Source organism: Aythya ferina (assembly GCF_964211825.1).
Source record: "Aythya ferina genome assembly, chromosome: 17".
In the NCBI taxonomy this organism is placed as follows: domain Eukaryota; kingdom Metazoa; phylum Chordata; class Aves; order Anseriformes; family Anatidae; genus Aythya; species Aythya ferina.
In genome coordinates, this window is record NC_140316.1 from 11,441,648 (window position 1) to 11,459,521 (window position 17,874).

The following is a 17,874-nucleotide window of genomic DNA, read 5'->3' on the forward strand; positions in this document are numbered from 1 at the left end:
CTCCAGCAGCCAGCCAGCTCAAGCAGATGTGTCTGAGCTGGGGTTGGTGCAGCCACACTAAGCGTGCGACCCACAGCTCTGTGCAAGAGCCTGCTGACCGCTCCTCTTGCCTCCTGTGAAGGAAGCCTGCCCCATACAGGTCCTACCTCTGGCGCGGTGCTGGTGTCACCTTCTTGTCCAGCACGGAGGCTCACAGGTCTCCCAGATCTGCTCTTGTGCAGAGCTTGGGTGCCTTCAGCCTCCCCCAGCTCATGCTGCTGGCCCTTCGGGTGCCACTTAGCTCAACTAGCTCCAGACAGAGGAGCTTATAGACCCAACACTTAAAACAGCAGCATGCTCCAGTTGGCACCGCCACGCTGTGTCCGAGAGCAGGAGCGGTGCAGGCACAGCAAACATGGCAGGAACCATGTGCTGAGGCTGTGACCTGACAGCACTCCCAGGGGCACGGCACTTTTCGCTAACACCATTCGTGCAAAGGCTGGCCCTGCTCTTCACGAGCTTCAGTCTCTTCCAGGATCAGACTGTGTGGGGCTGGTGCCACTTCACAGCCTGAGCCACACACTCAGAAATTGCAACAAGATGGGAAAGGTCAAGAACTGAGAGTCCTTGATGCGATTTGTTGCAAAGCCACTCTGCAACCTGAAAACACTCATCTTGCTATTTAAAGAGGGTATTTTCCCAGGAGACGAGCTTGACACAGACAGTAGGAAAGGAAGAAGTTATTAGCCTTGCTATTACATTGTCTAGGAAAGCTTTGCTGCTAGCATAGCCCTGACCTGACTTCACCTGAAACCCATGGAAATGCCTGGAATGGGTGTTGCAGAACACAGGAAGCAGGGAACTCCTGCAGGAAGCACAGCTGAGCATGGAAAAGGAGGAGAATAGGCAAGGGCTACAGAGCCAGCTTAGAAGCATAGTGCAGAGCCAAGTACAGCTCCCTGGCTGTCAGCTGGAGCAGGACCAAGCTCCTAATGGAGTTATGGACCTGAGCTTCCAGAGCTGAGCTGGGGCTCATGCTGCTTCCTGCTCCAGCTGTGATGTTGCTGGTGCCTCTGACCATGGCTTCTCATGGGGACAACAGGGAGAACTCAGTACAAAACCAGCCCTGCAGCGACAGGGACAATGTGACAAGTGAAGCTGAGGGTCACCATATACCTTAGGAAGGAGACAGACACCAAGAAGATCAGTGTAGGAGGCCAGCAGGACCTGTGGCTGGACCATGGCTGTATGGGTGTCATTCAACCCAGGAGGGAGGCTTTGTAGGATCTGAGCTCATTCTGCCTAAAATGAAGGACATCTGCCCAGCTCCCCGAGTTTTGTCTCTCCTCAGACACCTGCAAAGTTATCGTTTCCACACCCTTGTGCCTCTGCTCACCCTCTGCAGCCTCTCTGGGGACCAGCGAGGAGGACAGCAGCAGGCAAAGGGACAGGCAGGGCCTGGATGTCCTGGGAGCCCAAGGCAAAGCCATCCAATTGCTGAAGACATTCACTATGAACATATATATACATATATATATATGTATATGGGAAGCACCTGCAATCTAAGGAAAAGGTCCTGATATGAAGAAGAGGTGCCAACCTCTGTTAGCAAGGATCCTGGGCCACCCTAAGCCCTATTCATGTTTCTCCCCTTCCGAGTGCTGAGAAAATTATGATTTTTCACTCTGCGCATTTTTTTTTTATTTTTATTTTTCGCAGTGAAAAGGAATATTTCTGCAAAACACACAGAGCTCAATGTGAACAAAGGAGGAGGAAGTGGGGGAGTTTCCACCAGACAGAGTTGCAGGATAGGGAAAGAAGAGGGGAGAAACCTCTGTGCTCCTGTACACCTGCCTTTTCTGCATGTCACAAGTGCCTGTTGGGTACATGCACCTGCATCTCCGTATGTCCCTCCAACTTAGACACCATCTATTTTTTCTTCAAACCTCAAATTGTCAATTTAAACTGTCACTGACCTGAGGGCAGGACCACTGAAGGACTCCACTGGTTCTAGCTCAGCATCCCAGGTGAACCATATCCAGCAGGCTGCTGGCATCTTCTCCTGGACCCACCACAGCTCCCAGTGCTGGAACAAAACAGGGGGATCTGCTAGCCCATGGGTCTGGTCTTGGCTATGGTCCAAATCATAGAATCACAGAATCATTAAGGTTGGAAAAGACCTCCAAGACCATCTGGTCCAACCATCACCCTGGAATGGGCAAAGCCATCTTGCCTCCATTTTAAACTGGGCCCAGGCATTCACCACAGCTTGAAACTTGCAGTGAGAGAGTGGATGCTAGCCCTGAACAGCAGGTAAATGCAGAGGAAGGAGGGAGAGAGGCGGCTGCTTTCCGAGGAGAGGGAAAGGTTGGCATGAAACCAGCCAGCTTCACACAGAGAGGAATAAAATAAAATGAAACATCATTGCCCATGTCCAAATGCACCACATCCAACCCTGCCTCTTCCCCAGATCTGTGAATCTGCCAGGGCATGTCTGAAAGCAATAACTGCTCATCACAAATGCAGCAACCAGCCAGTGTCATAGCTAAAGTCACAGTGCTCGGATTGAACGCCTGCAGTAAATGTAGCACACAGCAGTGGTCTTCTGCAAGTCCAAAAGGGAACTGGCCCATGCTGCAGCACAGGGAAAGCAGGGTGAGAGTATTGCCCCAGTCTAAGACTATCCCAAGTGAGTGGGGAGAAAAGTACAAGACCGCTCACAGCCAGGGTGAGCCCTGGTGTTCCCCTCCCCACTGATGACCAGGAGCAGCTGCAAAGAACCTAAAATGATAGCAACGGCTAGGAAAAAAGGTGTGAGATGGAAGGCACGTGATCTGTCTCTCCCCTAAAGAGAAACTAAAATAGGTGACCTGATAAACGCATCTAAGCATTTTCAGGGAAGAAAACTAGAGGGTAGTCAGAGCCTCTTTAATCCAGGAGAGGATGGCAAAGTAAGACCCAGCAGTTTAAGGTCACAGACAGAGAAATAAAATCAGAAATGAGTCACAGTGATTAGCCACAATGACGAGCAATAGAGGGAAATAGCAGCTCCTCTGTCTTCTGATGCCTTCAAAGCCAGACTGTCCAAATGCAAGCTGCATTCCCACTCCTAATCTTGCAGGTCCAGCAGGGCCAAAGAGCTGTACCAGCCCACAGTGCATGTCTCGCATCCCTGCTGTAAAATGTTACCGATGGGAAATAAAAGATGTTGCCCTCTTAGAGAGCCCTTGCTATGGCACACTGCCCGCACAGAAGCAAGCAAGGCCCTGGACCTTTGCAAGTGTAATACTTTGCAAGGATTTCCTGTTCTCTAAAAGCATGACAAGGGCAGTCCGCTGCTGGTCCCTTGCACCATCCCTCCTCCAATGACACTCCACAAGAAAAAGCCTGGAAGGAGTGATCTGAGAGATGCAGCAGCCAGTCCCTGCAGTGTGGCAGCCTCAGGCTGTACTTAGCACTCTGACATCTTTGTCCTGGGCCATTTGCTCATGAGCTGAGCATCACCTTCTTGTGCCAGATTTTCAAGCCTCTCCCCACTGCTTGGCATCACACACAGAGCTGCTGCTTGCAGCACCTCCTGGTTTAACACCATCTGCAACATCCATTCCCATGCTGCCTCTGCCTGCCTCCAGCTCACTAATGAAGCTGTTAAATAAGAAACGCCAATTTCTGTGCATGTCCCTTCTACCCCACGCACAGCCATAGCACCCCATTCCTGCCTTCTGCCATTACCCATCCCTTCCCTCCGTTTACAGCCCTCCAGGCAATCTTTGCTCTTTATGACAGTGCTTACAATCCAGGCTGTTAAAACTCAGCCTGAGACAAAGATTTCACGCGAATCTGTACCAAGAATGTTAGTAAATATCAGTTTTGCACAGTCTCTTCGTTTTGTAATTCCAGTCTAAAGGATAGAGCCAGCTGAAGTCTTTTCTTTTTTGTTTTTTGTTTTTTGTTTTTGAGCATTTAGAAAATGCAGTGCTTTTAAAGGACCACCCTGAGGTATCACAACTATTCTGACAGAGCTCCACAGTTCAAACACCCCAACACAATTTGCTTTAATTTCCTTGTTTTCTGAACCCTCAAACCTCTATTCTAAAATGGATCCTGTAGTTTCATTTTTATTGGTGGAAAAAAATAATACTTGTAATGCCTGAGAATTGCAGAAAGTAAGATGCTTCCATGTTTGCAAAGCAGCTGGGATTGCATTTCCTATCCATAAGAAAATGGGGGGGGGGGAGGGTGTTTTCCATAGGAAATATGAAAGGGAGATGAGGGGGCTAATGCTGAAATTTTCCTCAGAATACAAATGCAGTTTTCTCAGCATTTCTCCTGAATGATCATCCTGTCTTTTTAGCAGGACTAATTCCTTATAACCCAGGGTGCAGCTTGCCCTTGTGTCAGCTCTTTTTTCAGCCACGGATCTTGAGCTTTGCAGTGTCAGAGTAGTGTTGCCAGGAGTTGTGCCAGAGCAGTCAGCCAAGAGGCCTTTTTCTCCAGTTGCCCCTTGTCTACTTGTGTTGGCTTTATATACTGGAAAGACCCCACCTGACTGTCAGGAGATGCATGCTAAGCACCTGTACGTATTTGCTGAGGTCCAGGTGCTGCGTGCCAGTCCCACTAACCTATGGACACCGTGTTTCCCTCTTTCATATTCAGGGAGGCTTAAGCCATGGAGCTGAACCTGCTGACCACTTCCAAAGGAGTGCATATCCAGTAGGGCTCAGGGATGAAGCAGCCCTGCCTGTGTCACCAGGCCAGGTTCCCTGCCTTTGCTGCAGGCTCTCACTCTGTGTCTCAGATGCTGCGTGGAAGGCAGAGGTAATCCTACAGCATTCCCCATGGCAAGGCCAGTACTGGCCCTGCAGCGTTACAGGTACAAAGGTTGTCCCAGACTGGCCACAGCCAGCTTGGACTCTCAGTGTGGAAGAGCTGCAAGACACAACCAGAGAGGATCCTTTGGTCTGGAGAGGGAAGGTGAATTCACGGCTCAGCAGAACACAACAAACGTCCAGCTGGCTGGAGCACATCTTCTGTTAGTGAAAATAAAATGTAGACCCTTAATTATTAATCAGTTCATATGCAAAATAGGTATCATAGCAGGATGGGGGAGGGGGAACACATTGTTCCTTAAGAATAAATATTTAACATGATACAGAACAGCATGAATTTTTAAAGAGAAGTTTTTGTAACTGCTGAGGCTCTTGAACTGCTAAAGAAGCAGAACATCTTCGAGCAGCAATGCCAGCTTCTAGAGCAGGGAACAGCCATTTCCACACAGCAGACTGCAGAGGAGAAGGAAGGATGCAAGAACCTGGGCCCCAGGAACAGCAGCTTTTCAACTATCACCCTCCCATGCCCACAGTGGAGTCAGATGAACTGCAAAGGGGAACGGGAGAGCAAAGGCCCAGGGGCTGAGGTGCTCTGGATGTTTATGCTTTTTGGGAGGTGTGAGAAGGCTCATGCTTGCTATCCTGTGTGCTGCTGCTGATGATGATGGATGCAGCAACTGAACCCCGAGGAGCATTTCTCGCCCCTCTGCTGCTCAGGGCTTGCCCAGCAGCTCCTGTTGGGATGCCACTGCTGTGATCTCCAGACCCCAAACTAACTTCCAGCTGTGAATATCTGGTGTGGGCCTCAGGACCCTGCAACCCCTCTAGGTAAAGCAGACGGAGCTGGAGCAATTCCACACACCAAAATTTAAACCTGAAACTAAGCAGATCAGCTTCCTAATCAGTGAGAATCAGTGAGGCCTCTCACTCTTCATGCTAGGTTGGATGAGCTTCAGGAAACCTTCTCGAGGTCCCTATTCACTGCCAGAAGCTGAGGAGCTTTGGATATCTCCTCCAGTTCTTTCCTGACATGGATTCAAGGTCTGCTGCAAGCAGTGCTTGGAGCAGACTGCAACACCAGTGCGAGGCAGTGGCAGGGTTGCCTCCTCCCTGCTCCTGAAGTGAAAGAGTTAAGGCAGCTACCTTTGTGAATGAGCCAGCAGCTGCTGTCCCTGCTCCCTGTCTTCAGGATGGTCCCCCCCTCTGCCGATGGGCTACATGAAAGCTATTACACTCTTTCTTGATATACACCTCCCATAAATCCAGGGACTATAAATTAGGGTAACCTTCTGCTTTAAGGGCTGTCTGAGCTCTGCAAAGACATCCCAAAGTCAGGCAGATCCTCGCTGAAGACACCAGTACTTTGTCCCCATTTCTCTGGGGGACGGTGGCCCTGGGGCAAGAAGCAAACACACCTAGCCCATGGGGCACAGCAAAACCATGCCAACTGCTGTATTTCTGCAGGGACTGACGGGTCATCCCACTCCTCCTGCCATTAGGATCTGTCACCCCTCCTTGCTCTCTCCTCCCAGGAGACACAGCTGCTCCCTACCACTGTCCCCTGACTCTGGTTTGGGTGAGCGACTGTCTCGCTCTCCTACACCGAATGCATGGGAATGAGTCTTCAGCATCGCCTCTCAGAGGTCAAAGAAAAGGACTGTAAAATAGATGCAACGCTTCCCTGCTCATCTCTGAAAGCACGCTACCCTGTGATGAGTCTGCACTGCAACTTGGCAGGAGCTGAGACAGCTCCAGACCAGCACAGAGCCTGTTCCTTCCCACCTCCCCTACACATAAGTGGGTCATTGTAGCCTTACACCGTGTGTCTGTGCTCAGGATCTGGCCCCACCGCTGCCTCTCCAAGACTGCCCAAGCTCACTCTGCCTTGTCTCGACCTGTCCCACTGCCCACACATGCTCCAGGATGTTTTGGGAGCTCCAGGAATGAAACTGGAATCTACCTCCCTGGGTCCAGCCCCAGGCTGCTGGCAGCACAAATCAGGACCAATGCAGCCCCAGGAGAACAGGACCCACCAATACCCCTGGGGCAGCAGAATTCCCTCAAGGTGTTATCTTCCTTCTACAGGAGGCATTCACCTACCTCCTGTTCACTTTGCTCCTTGCTTCTCCTTGTATCTCCCCTGCCTGCAAGATGCCGAATGAAGCCACAGAGGACACAAGAGTTGGAAGGTGACAAGCAAGAGCACAAAGATATTGCCAAGGGTCTCTTTCACGTGGGACAGCACTTGCCAGACATTACCCAGCTTTGTGCCTTGATAAGATCTTGTTTTCACAGCACCAGCATGTGCATACATGATTTAAAAACACACAGGACCACATGCAGGGCACTACAGAGAGGATTTCCACTGCCATATTGCCATGGGCTGTCACAAACTGAGAGGGTTCAACACAAACGTGCCCAGATCCACTTGGGATTGACACCTGGTGAGAGTCTCATTCCCAAGCTAAATCTAAACCTGAAACTAAGCAGATCAGCTTCCCAACAGAAAACACCCCCAAGAACCCAGCCTGCTCATCTGCTTCTGGATGAGAAATCTAATAAAGTCATTGAGGTGAGTTAGGGCTGGGCACCATTATTCTCCCCCAATTTGTGCTGTCAGCCCCTTGTAAAACATGACATATGACTCTGAAAATTCATCTTGGGCCCCAAACAGAATTTATTCTGCTGTAAAAAAGAAATGTGCTGAAAGAGACAGTGAACAGCAGCCCAGGGACCTCCATGCCACTGAAAACACACACGCACTGATCTCAGCAAACAATTGATTTTATTCCCCACTGTCGCCATCCGTCTCTGCTCTATCCATTGCCAGATCTGGCTGGCAGGAGAATATGAGTTTTAAAGGTCACCACTTAATGATGTTAAGGAGCTGTCCTCCTTCCCAGATAAAATACTGATCAATCTGTAATATTTCTGACTGGACTCTGCTCATGGAGAAGATACAGGGGGATTCTGTTCCCCTTTGTGTTCCAAATATACTTAAAGCCCTTTCTGAAATGGAGCTGATAACTCAGACTGGGGACTGACGCTGGTTGGACCTGACACCTCATGCATCCAGCTTGCAGGCAGGAAGCCAGCAGAAGGGGTGATGAAGCGCAGTTTGGATTGCTCTACAACATAAAGTGCTATTATATTCTTACAAAACTTAATGTATAAATGTTCAGCTATTGCCTCTCCCATCACCTGTGGAGAATTAAAGCAGTTAGAGCGGCCCTGGACCGACTTTTCTCCCTGCATTTCATGCTCCTGGGCTCAGCAGAGGGCTCACATGATGGCTCAGAGGTGGAGGTGCTGGAGCTCTGCTGGCACGCAGCAAACTCTCACAGCTGGAGGATCACCTTCCCATACAGCTCTGGGAGGTCTGGGACCCTGAGCAAGCAGAGGGACAGCATCACCCTACCATCCTCAGCATACACCTCCATTCCTGAGAGTATCTCATCCTGGGGACTTTGTGCCACTTTTGGAGAGAGTGTCAGGCTGAGAAACATTCTTCTGGTGATGCTGCTTGCGAACCACTCTGCCAAGAGCTGCATGATTCCTTGCTGAGCCACTTCCAGCCTCTTCTCAAAGCACAGTGGCCAAGAAGAGTTTGTTTAACGGGTCTCATAAAACCAGAGGAGAAATCCTGATTCCTTATAGCTAAATCCCTGTCCACAAGGCCCAGCACCATTCCTGCTTGCAAGGCAAATCCTGGGAAGCCCTCCCACAGCCCACACGTGGGACAACCCAGCCTGGGCTTTGCTTGCTTGGAAAGGCAGCATGATTTAAACATTTGCTTCCTGAGGCCCCTGCAAGCATACCCAGCAGGAACAGGAGCAGCAGGGACCATCTCCCACCTCACCACCTTCCAGCCCACTGCACACTCAGGCTCTCAACCAGAGGCAGCTCCCTCCCATGTAGCTGGAGAAAAAACAGAAATAATTTGAATATCCAATCTTCAAAATGAACCAAACAGCTCCACTCAAATTTACACCAAAGCACTTAATTTACTATTGGATGTGCAGCCTGAAACAAACACTCTACCAGAGGAAACCTATTTATAATTTATTCAGCAGCCAGCACATTTTGCAGTCTTTCAGAAGTCCTCACAAAGAATGCCAGAGACAAGGGGCAAGAGTATTTTATTTATTTATTTTTTTTTTAAAACAAAGTGAGTGGGGTCAACTCTGAATTTCTAAAGCATCTCAGAGGTACTCAGACTTTTAAAGCTCTCCAGAGATGGCATTCACATCTTTTCTTCCATTCTTGCTCATTTTGCTCTGCAAATTAGATTCCTCCAACTTTGTCTCACAAACAAAACCACACAAACCTTCCTTGCTATGCCCACAAAGTAACCAGGCTCCAAAACTCTTTGCTTCTTTCAGCGACGACAAAGACCAAATTAGAAACATCCTAGATCTGTATTTCTGAACAATTCCATGTGAAAATAATCTATATTTTACTAATCTAGGCCACGAGTTTAAAGCAGCCATGAAGCCTGGTTTGTACACATAGGCAAACAAAAACAGGTCAATATATTTCTTTTTCCCTCCAGATGGATTTCATATGAGCTCCCAGCGGCGGCTGCAGTTTCAGCTGAGGCTGAATGAAGCTGCATTGCAGCTGGGAAGACCTTCAGCTCACTGAGGCTTCTGGGTGCTTTCCCAGAAACGGGTAGAAGGGTCATTGAATGATCATTTCAACCCATGCCCTATTTTTGATGGAGCTGAGCAGGGTCAGAACAACCTTAGTCATCAACAGGAGCTCCATGTTTAAGTATCACCAGTACTTTGCAAGCAGAGAGAGTCCCAGGCCAAAGTCAGGCCCCCGTCATGTTCAGTGCTCCATCTGACACAATCCCTGTCAAAAAGAGCTGGATTTATCCCAGGAAGAGGGGGTGGAGGCAGCCCCAAGGCTCACAGGAGCTGCACTGCAGTGCTGCAATAGCAAAAACTCTGAGGGCAGCTGCTGTGCTGGGTGGCATAGGGGTGAGATGGCCAGCTTGTCCAGCTCTCAGAGGCATGGGAGGAGAAAGGGATGAGATTTAGCAATAAATATGGCCTTTTGTGCTTATTTTACCCTCTTCTGACAAAGTTTCCAGTGTTATAACCAAGACCTCAGCCCTTGGCTTGGCTAGAACAGCCTGCTGCTTTCATCTGTAGTGCATAAAGTGAAGTCAAAGGTGATTTACTGAATGGAGTGCCCGATGATTTCCTGCAAGCAATGCACAAAACTTCACCATCTGCTGTCTCAGACAGATCCGGGCATCTGCAACCCCGAGCAAGACTGAAAGTGTCCATCTGGAGAGCTGGGATGCTCTTGTGGTGGCTAAAGGGAAAAATCCCCCCTGTTACACACTGACCCAGCAAGCAATGGGGAGAAAACCTGCAGCAGCCCAAATAAATCCAGGCTGTCCCAAGGGCATCAGCCTGCCAGAGCAGTCTCCTCACCTGACACGCAGCCTGCTGAGCCTGCAGAGCTGCAGGATTCATACATCTGGGCCTTTTACAGCTGCTTGTTGACAAGGAGGTTGTAACTCAGGGCAGGAAAGGTCCCTGTGAAGGTGAGCCACAGCCACAGCCGCTACGTGCACCGCGGGAAGCAGAAATCATCCAGATGTTCCCCTAGCTTCCCCCTGGGCTCAAAGGCCCCATCCCACTGGCTGCGTCTCAGGCTTTAAATAACCAAGAATAACCAACAGCTCAGATTTCTGCAATCAGCTCACGCTCACAGACATAGAGCATCCTCCCGCTCAGGAAGAGAAATATCACTGCCATCCATCTGACCTGGAAAAGCAGCTTAGGGGTAAGCATGCAGATGAGAGTAGCAGGGAAGGAGACAGCATGCCAGAATTAGCTGCCCGATGGAAAGGGGATTACATGCTTTGGCATGTCCTGGGGACAGGCCAGCAGCCAGGGCTGGCAGGCAAGAGCTACTGGGGATGGGAGGAATAAAGAAGTCAGGGAAGTGGAGGCTGGGGATGATGGGGCCCTGTGGCATCATCCCAGCTCAGATGCTGCTGGCAGGCGGCAGCCGCTACGCAGGGATCAGTGCAAAGGCACAGAGCACAGCCCAGGTAGAAGTCTGCAATCACAAGGGGAGGCAAACACCTTTGCTTACAACACCCAGAGGTTAGCAGGGTGTTGAGGGAGCTCGGAAAGTCACAGGAGGGGTATACGACCTGGAGATGCACACTGATGACATTCTGTCAGGCAGTGGGGCAGCAGAGGTGGCAGGATGTGACCAGATAGGTTTCCCCAGAGATTTCTGTGATATGGGCTCTCCAGCAACTTACCCATCCTCACTTCATCACCCACCCAGCCGGTGTTCCCCACCAGCACCCCACCAGCATGTGTGGTGCTGCCATGAGGCTGCATCCCCTTTCCCAGGGAGGTTTGCGCTGTCTCTGTGCTCCCATCCCAAAGCACTTAGCCCAGATACACAGCAGAACTGCAATCCAGCAAGGTAGAGGCAGAGATAGGAGGTGTGTTCAGAGGTGATGCTAGGCTCTTCTCCAGAAAATCACCACGCGGAGCACAGGGTCTGAAGACAAGAAGATGCTCGTGTCCACAGCTTATGGGAGGAGAGTACAACAGAACAGGAGGGGCTAGAGGCTGACATGGGAGAAGTGCTTTACCAGCGGTATCCTGACTACGAAGCAGTGTGGATAGGAAAAAAATAGAAGCAAGAAACATGACAGATTAATGGGCTAGGGCTGAAATACGAGATTAGATATTTTAGAATATGCCTGCATATTCCAGGTGCTCTTTAAATTTGTACAGTCTAGTTACTCTATTATGTAAAATTTAATTGCCTAAGAAATCCATACAGCTTCATGCTCTCAGCAGCCAGAGTAGGGTTTCTTTTTTTTCCTATTCTTTTTTTTTTTTTTTTTTTCCAGTCTTTATTCAGGTTGGTTTTAAAGATTGAAATATGAGCTCTCCTGGGTAAGGGAGTTTACTAAATGAAGCTCCACTACTGGGCTGGGAGCACAGGAGGACACACAGCAGTGGGTACCAGCAGGGTCTGCATGGCCAGGTGCCTCTCTTTGCTCCCAGAGCATCCATCACCCTGCGTGGCTCTGGGAGGGATGTGGAGGGTGCAGGGTGCCAAAAGGGCTGCTTCTGCTCTGCTTTACCCTGTGCTGAGCAAGCGCTTTAGGAGCAGATCCACCAACCTGCAGACCACCAAGGATGGCCACCAGCCCCCTCTTCCCTTCCTTACTCTCCCGAGAAGCCTGCACAGAGGGATGGAGAGGGAAGGGCTCAGAGGCAATATGATTAGAAGAGACCCGCTGACACTCACTTTGAGCTCTGGCAGCAGTTTCTGAGAAAAGTCCATCTCTTTTGCCTGATCTGCAAGGACGAGAGGATCAGGCTTGATCCCATACTGGGCAAAAAGCCTATCTGGCTGGGAGAAAGCTCCTCATCAGGGGCCAAATGCAGTAGGCTGTGAGCCACATCAGTGGACAGCACTTATCCGCTCTGCATCTCACTCAGAATGTCCCTTCTGCCCCGGACTTACCCCATCCTGGTGGTAGTCCTCTTAGACTAGACGGGAATGCAGCCCCGAACCTGCCAGATCCAAGGGCAAGCAACAAGCTTCTGCGACATCCCAGTGGCTGAAGTGAGAGTAATGAGGCACCGGCTGTGGTTTGGGAACCACGGGATCCCAGCACCACCTCTCCAGGCAGAGGTGCAGAGGAGATGCTCGGCCACCTCACCCCACTCCCATTGAGCATTCGTGTGGCTGAAGAATCATCAGTCACTGAAAGCCAAAGGACCAACCTGACTGTGCTGCTCAGGAAATGCTGCCTGCAAAGCCATTCATGGCCCTCTTAGAGCTGTCGGGCAGAACTGGGCATGCTGTAGTGATAGAAGCGAGTAATCCCTGCAAGAGACACTCAGCCTCGAAGAGGGAAAGCAACCAACAAAGGGATATTTAAGGTTGCTACTGAGCACTTAATATAGTTTATATTTACAGCTTAATGGCTTTTCAGCATCACTAACTTCCATTCCAACAAAAAGACTTCTACTGTATTGCCTCAGCTTAAGTGCTAACTACATCTTCACATTAATAAATATTTTAAAACAGTGGAACTCTAAACTCCTCTGGCACAAAGCCGGCATCTGCTCAGCTGGAGCAAGCTTTTGCACATGAGAGAGAACAGATGGAAAAACACCTTCCGGATCCCCAGGACCACATCAGCAAGGAAACTCTCCAGCCCCACGCTGGAGCTTCTCTGCCAGGGGGGAGAAATTCCCCCTCCTCCACCTCACAAAGCAGTGGCCTCGGAAGCCATCCTGCTGCACCCATTCATCCCACACCCTTTTACACCTGAGCCCTGGGTGCTAGATGCCTGATCATCTGTGTAGGACCCTCGTACCCCAAACCCTCACATTCACCCCAAAGCCTCAGATCACGGAGCAGCTGCACGGGTACAGCAAGGAAATCACAAGCTTAGAGAATCAGACAGACAGAATTAGCTCCAGAAAATAGGTTTAGCTCTGTCTTCGCTCAAGCCTGAGGGGGTCACAAAATGAGCAGGAGACAGAGACATCATGAGAGTCTGTGGAACAGACCTTCACTGAGTTAAGGACCATCTCAGGCCTACCAGCTTGTGACCAGTTTTTAGTGCAAGCCTTGAAAACGCTTTCACAAGCACAAACTCGCAGCACGCAAGAAGAAATCCACAGCACAGAGAGCCATGCTCACATGAACCATCCAGAGAGGGACAGCCAAAATGGATGAACAGGCTCTAGAAAGACCTGCATGTCATCTAGCACAGACCAAGCTGAACAGTGCACCTGAACCACAGTCTTTTACAGAGTATGCATCTCATGAGCTGCTGCCCAGGACCATGGTCCAGCTGTAACACAGAGACATTACTCCACAAGGGCTGGATTTTCTCATGGAAATGTCTCCAGAGTGCAGTTAGCGCTAACTCAGCAGGTGGGCTGCGCTGGCTGCATTGGCCCAGCTTGGCACACCTCAGGCTGCATGGGCACAGGGGAATGGCTTGGGCCAGGGGAACAGCAGGGCATTAGCAATGACTTGCCACTGTTTAAAGAGAAGGATAAGCAAGACCTGCTAAACCATACCAGACATCAGCCAGAGGACTTCAGAGATGCCCCCCAAGGAAGCTAGGTGCAGGTGACTTCCTTCTTTCTGTTTGCTTTTTGTCTACACACAATCCAGTCTAGGCAGAAAATATGCTGCCAGCCTGGGACCTTCTCCTTGTCCAGCCCAGCTTCACTGTGACCATGCCCAGGAGCTCAGCAGCTTCCAGCACAGCCCTTAAACCACTCCAGGCGGTAGTTCTCCCACAGTGACAAAGCTGCCAAGGAATAGCACCAGTGGGGACAAGTAGGGACTAGGATGGGCTCCTGACACACGTTAACAGTTTCTGCTGCTCCACAGGCATCCTCTCATTCATGGGTTTGAGAAGCTCTGTTCCTCCAGAGATCCTGCATCACGCAAACAAAGACATTTCTAGCAGACCAAGATCCTGCGGACCACGGAGCTAGGTTGCTGAGTTGTCCACCCTCTCCCTGCTGTTAAACACAAATTCCTGCACAGCCTCCTCAGCTAGGAACAATGCTGCCCGTGCTAACTATGTCTGCCTTTTCAGATGTAAAGCTCTTGCTGCAAACTTGTCCTTTGGCTCACGGTGGGGGATCCCTGCTGGCAACAGGAGCAGGCAGCGGCACCACTCTGGTGTGCAGCAGTAGGATGTGGTTTTGTGTCCCCTCTCAGGGACCTAATGGCACAGTTGTCACACATGCACGCAGAAATGCTCCTCTGTGTATCCAGCAAGCAAAGCCATAGCTGAGAACAGCAAGTACACATCAAACAAGGAGTGGGTCATCGCTGCTTTTAATTGTCTGCATGGTTTGCTACAGGAGGGAAGGTTAAAAAAAAAAAAAAAAAAAAAAAAAAATCACTTTTCTCTCAAGGATTCAGCTCTGTAAATGGCATTATGCCTCTACTTGTATAGGAAATTTTACAAAGCTCTGTTGAAGGAAAACCTTGACTCGTATGGTGCAAGATAAAAATCCTTAGCGTTCACAAATGAATGTACCCATCTGCTGTGCAACGTATTCTCTCTCTCTCTCTCAAAAAATAGAAAGGATAAAAAAAGAAAAAAGTGAATTGAACTTTGGATGCTTTTCATTTCCCTACAATGTGCAGCAAACTGTGATTCCTATTCATTAAGAGAGAAGATTGACATTCATTATAGTGTGCATTAAATTCCTCATTCTTCTGCTACCCTCAAAATTAGTCTACAGAGGGTAGTAACCAGTAATTTCTATATTGAATTTCTAGTAACTACAGTGGGCTTTTTCTTCCAAATAAGCAAGGCAATTATAATAAGACACTCTTCTTCCTGAAATGGTAAAACAGGCAGTGCCATTTGAAATCTCTGCTGCTTTCCTTTACAGTTGCAGTTAGACATGTGTACAAGCAGCTCACATGTTAGCTCCTGAAGGCATTTGGGAATAAACCCCCCTAACCCAGAGCACAGGCAGCTCTGCTGTAGTTGCCACTCTCTCCCAAAATGTCTTCCAGCTCTGGCTGTGTGCAGCCTTGGTGCACAGATATTGTCAAATATGGGAGATGCATCAGTCCTGCCGTACACACATGGGCCATGGCAAGGAAGCCATAAACGTGTCTGTATCCATGCCTCAGGATGCAATGTGTGCTAGAACTTCACAGCTGAGGTCTCCACAGAAGCGCCTCTATGTAGACAAGCCAGGAGCTGGCTCCCCCATCACGCCTCCCTCCTCTCCAGGTGAGTGGCAGGAGGATTAGCCCATCCATTCCAGCTAGCCAAGCTCAGCAGCTCACAAGCACGGCAGCAGGCACAGCACACTGTGACCCAGCCCCAGGGCAGGACATCTGGACTCCCAGTCCCACCCAGCCCCAGCCCACATCTCCTCAGCTGCACAGGGGTTAACTCACTCTCCCCTGGGACCAGATTGTCTCACCTGTAGGTTAGTCCCCACTGAGATCCCTTATCTCTGGAGATGTTGGTGGGGATTCAGATGAATGTGATCTCAGCAGTGCAATAAGGAAAAGTAATTAGCTTTTGTGGTTTTAACCAAGCAGCCCCATCTCTCCTCAGACAGCAGGGGACCTGCAGACACTGCACACAGATAAGATATCACAGGGCAGACTGTCTCCAGAGCCAAGCAAAGCAGTGTGAGGAAAACAGTAAAGGGGACAGACCCCTTTGTCCCTGCAACCCATAGCTTTTGAGGCAAGATGCATTTAAGGGAAACCATCTCGGTTTGTACAGGCTGTAGCTGGTGGCAGGACCAACCACTGAGGGCACACAGAGGTCCATCCACCTCCTAGGGAGACTTTGTGGCCCCTCTGGAGAGCAGAGTATACAGTCTCTTCAGTCAACCAAGAGCACTGGTACGGAGGACCTTTGGCCCTGCACAGGACCTGCATCACCTCCCCATGCTCTGGAGGACAACCAGCCCCCACCAGCCTGAGGCACGTCCAGGAGGCAAAGCTCCCCAGTAGGGCCCCACGTTCTCTGTTCCAGCCCATGCATCCTCCTCTGCCCCAGAGGTGACCATGCAGTTGTTGCCCCAGTGCTGGTCAAAGAGCTCCTGAGTTGAGCTGGAGCAGGAGCTGTTCCTACGTGCCAGGCTGGCCATAGCCTGCTCAAATATCATCTTAGACAGCAGAGAAGACAGTGTAGAAGTGTTACAGAGTGCCAGGACACAAGTGCTGGGGTGCTTTAACCTGGTCAACCATGAAAAACCCATCAGGATGTGCATCCTCTATGCAAAGTCTGTTGCCACACCTCCCTAGACCTTCAGTGCTGCCATGGGTACACCAAAGCCACAGCACAGCTCTCCAGCACAGCAGGGACTCCCTGGGCACCAAGCAATATGAGGAGTGGGACTCCAGGGGTGTCCCAGGGCCAAGATATGCAGGAGGAACTCAAAGCCTGAAAGACAGAATGGTGCCCTGCCCCACCAGCTCCAACAGGCCCTATTGGGCACCTTCAGAGTCCTCTAGATGTAGGGCAGTTCCTGAAGGTTTGAACTGCTTGCACTGCTCTCCAGGCTCCCAAGAGGCATGCCCCAAGCAAAGCAGGCATCAAGCAAGAGGTGTGAGCCAAGCTCTGCTGCCTAACCAGGAACAGATGACCACTGACGGTGCCAGAGGTATGGCCTGGTGACAGGCCTGAACCACAGTAACCAGACTTGTCACCCTCCGTGGAAAGGGAGTTACAGTTCAGTAGTGCCTGGAAACCTTTATCCTGAGTTCTCAAGGAGGTGGGCTGGGGTGACCCCCAAGGGTCCCCTTGCTGGGGACAGAGGACACGGCCACTTCACATGTTGCAGAGCTGCCTCAGACACAGCTAGAGTGGTCCTTGTGGGTGCCATCACCACACAAAGTTCCTCTGCTCCTTCCCAAACCACCTGCTCTCTGTCCAGACAGAGCAGCCTGAAAACAGGGAGGCTTTCTCACAGAGAGACAGCAATTGTACTGCTATTCTCAGGGCAGGCTCCAAGGTCCCAACCTCCAGTGTCCCAGAGGGGCAATCTCGTGGCTGTCTGGAGCTGCCCTGCAAGGCGTTGCAGGGCCAGGAGACCAGGGAGGTCCTGCTCACCCAGGGGGTGAATAACCAGGAGAGGATGCAGGTACCACAAATGGACATCGTGGGTTTAGGAGGGGCTGAACAGTCTGCCAGTGGGTGACAGATCAGCATTTCAGCCCCAGGGCAGGTGAGGAATAGAGCCTATTATAGACAGCAGCTGTCTGGAGCCTGTCAGGGCTTGGAGATGCTATATGAGGAATATGTAGATGCTGCATCATTGCATGGTGAGCTCTCCTTTAGCCAAGCTGATTTGTGAGTTCAGCACCCAGACAGTTGTCACACACATCACCTCGTCAACCCTCAGCTGGCACAGATTGGGAGTACTGCTGGGAGTAAAAGGCACTTGGGGAAGGCACACTTCACAGTGTGCTCAAACATCATGTTATCAAGGTGGGCCGAGCAATAAACCTTGTGAGGGACATTCAGACTTCTGAACCAACAAAGCAG

General features: G+C 50.4%; 1 protein-coding gene across 4 annotated transcripts in view; it reads right to left on the minus strand.

Moving 5' to 3' along the window:
* RTN4R (reticulon 4 receptor) overlaps positions 1–17,874 on the minus strand; it is a 73,223-nt gene that overhangs the window by 37,241 nt on the left and 18,108 nt on the right. Inside the window, exon 2 of one of the 4 annotated variants that reach the window (XM_084539195.1) lies at positions 1,956–2,065. The exons of the other annotated variants lie outside the window; for them this stretch is intronic. The gene's annotated coding sequence lies outside the window, so the exon portion shown is untranslated. The remainder of the gene's footprint in view (positions 1–1,955; positions 2,066–17,874) is intronic. 4 annotated transcript variants of the gene reach the window in all.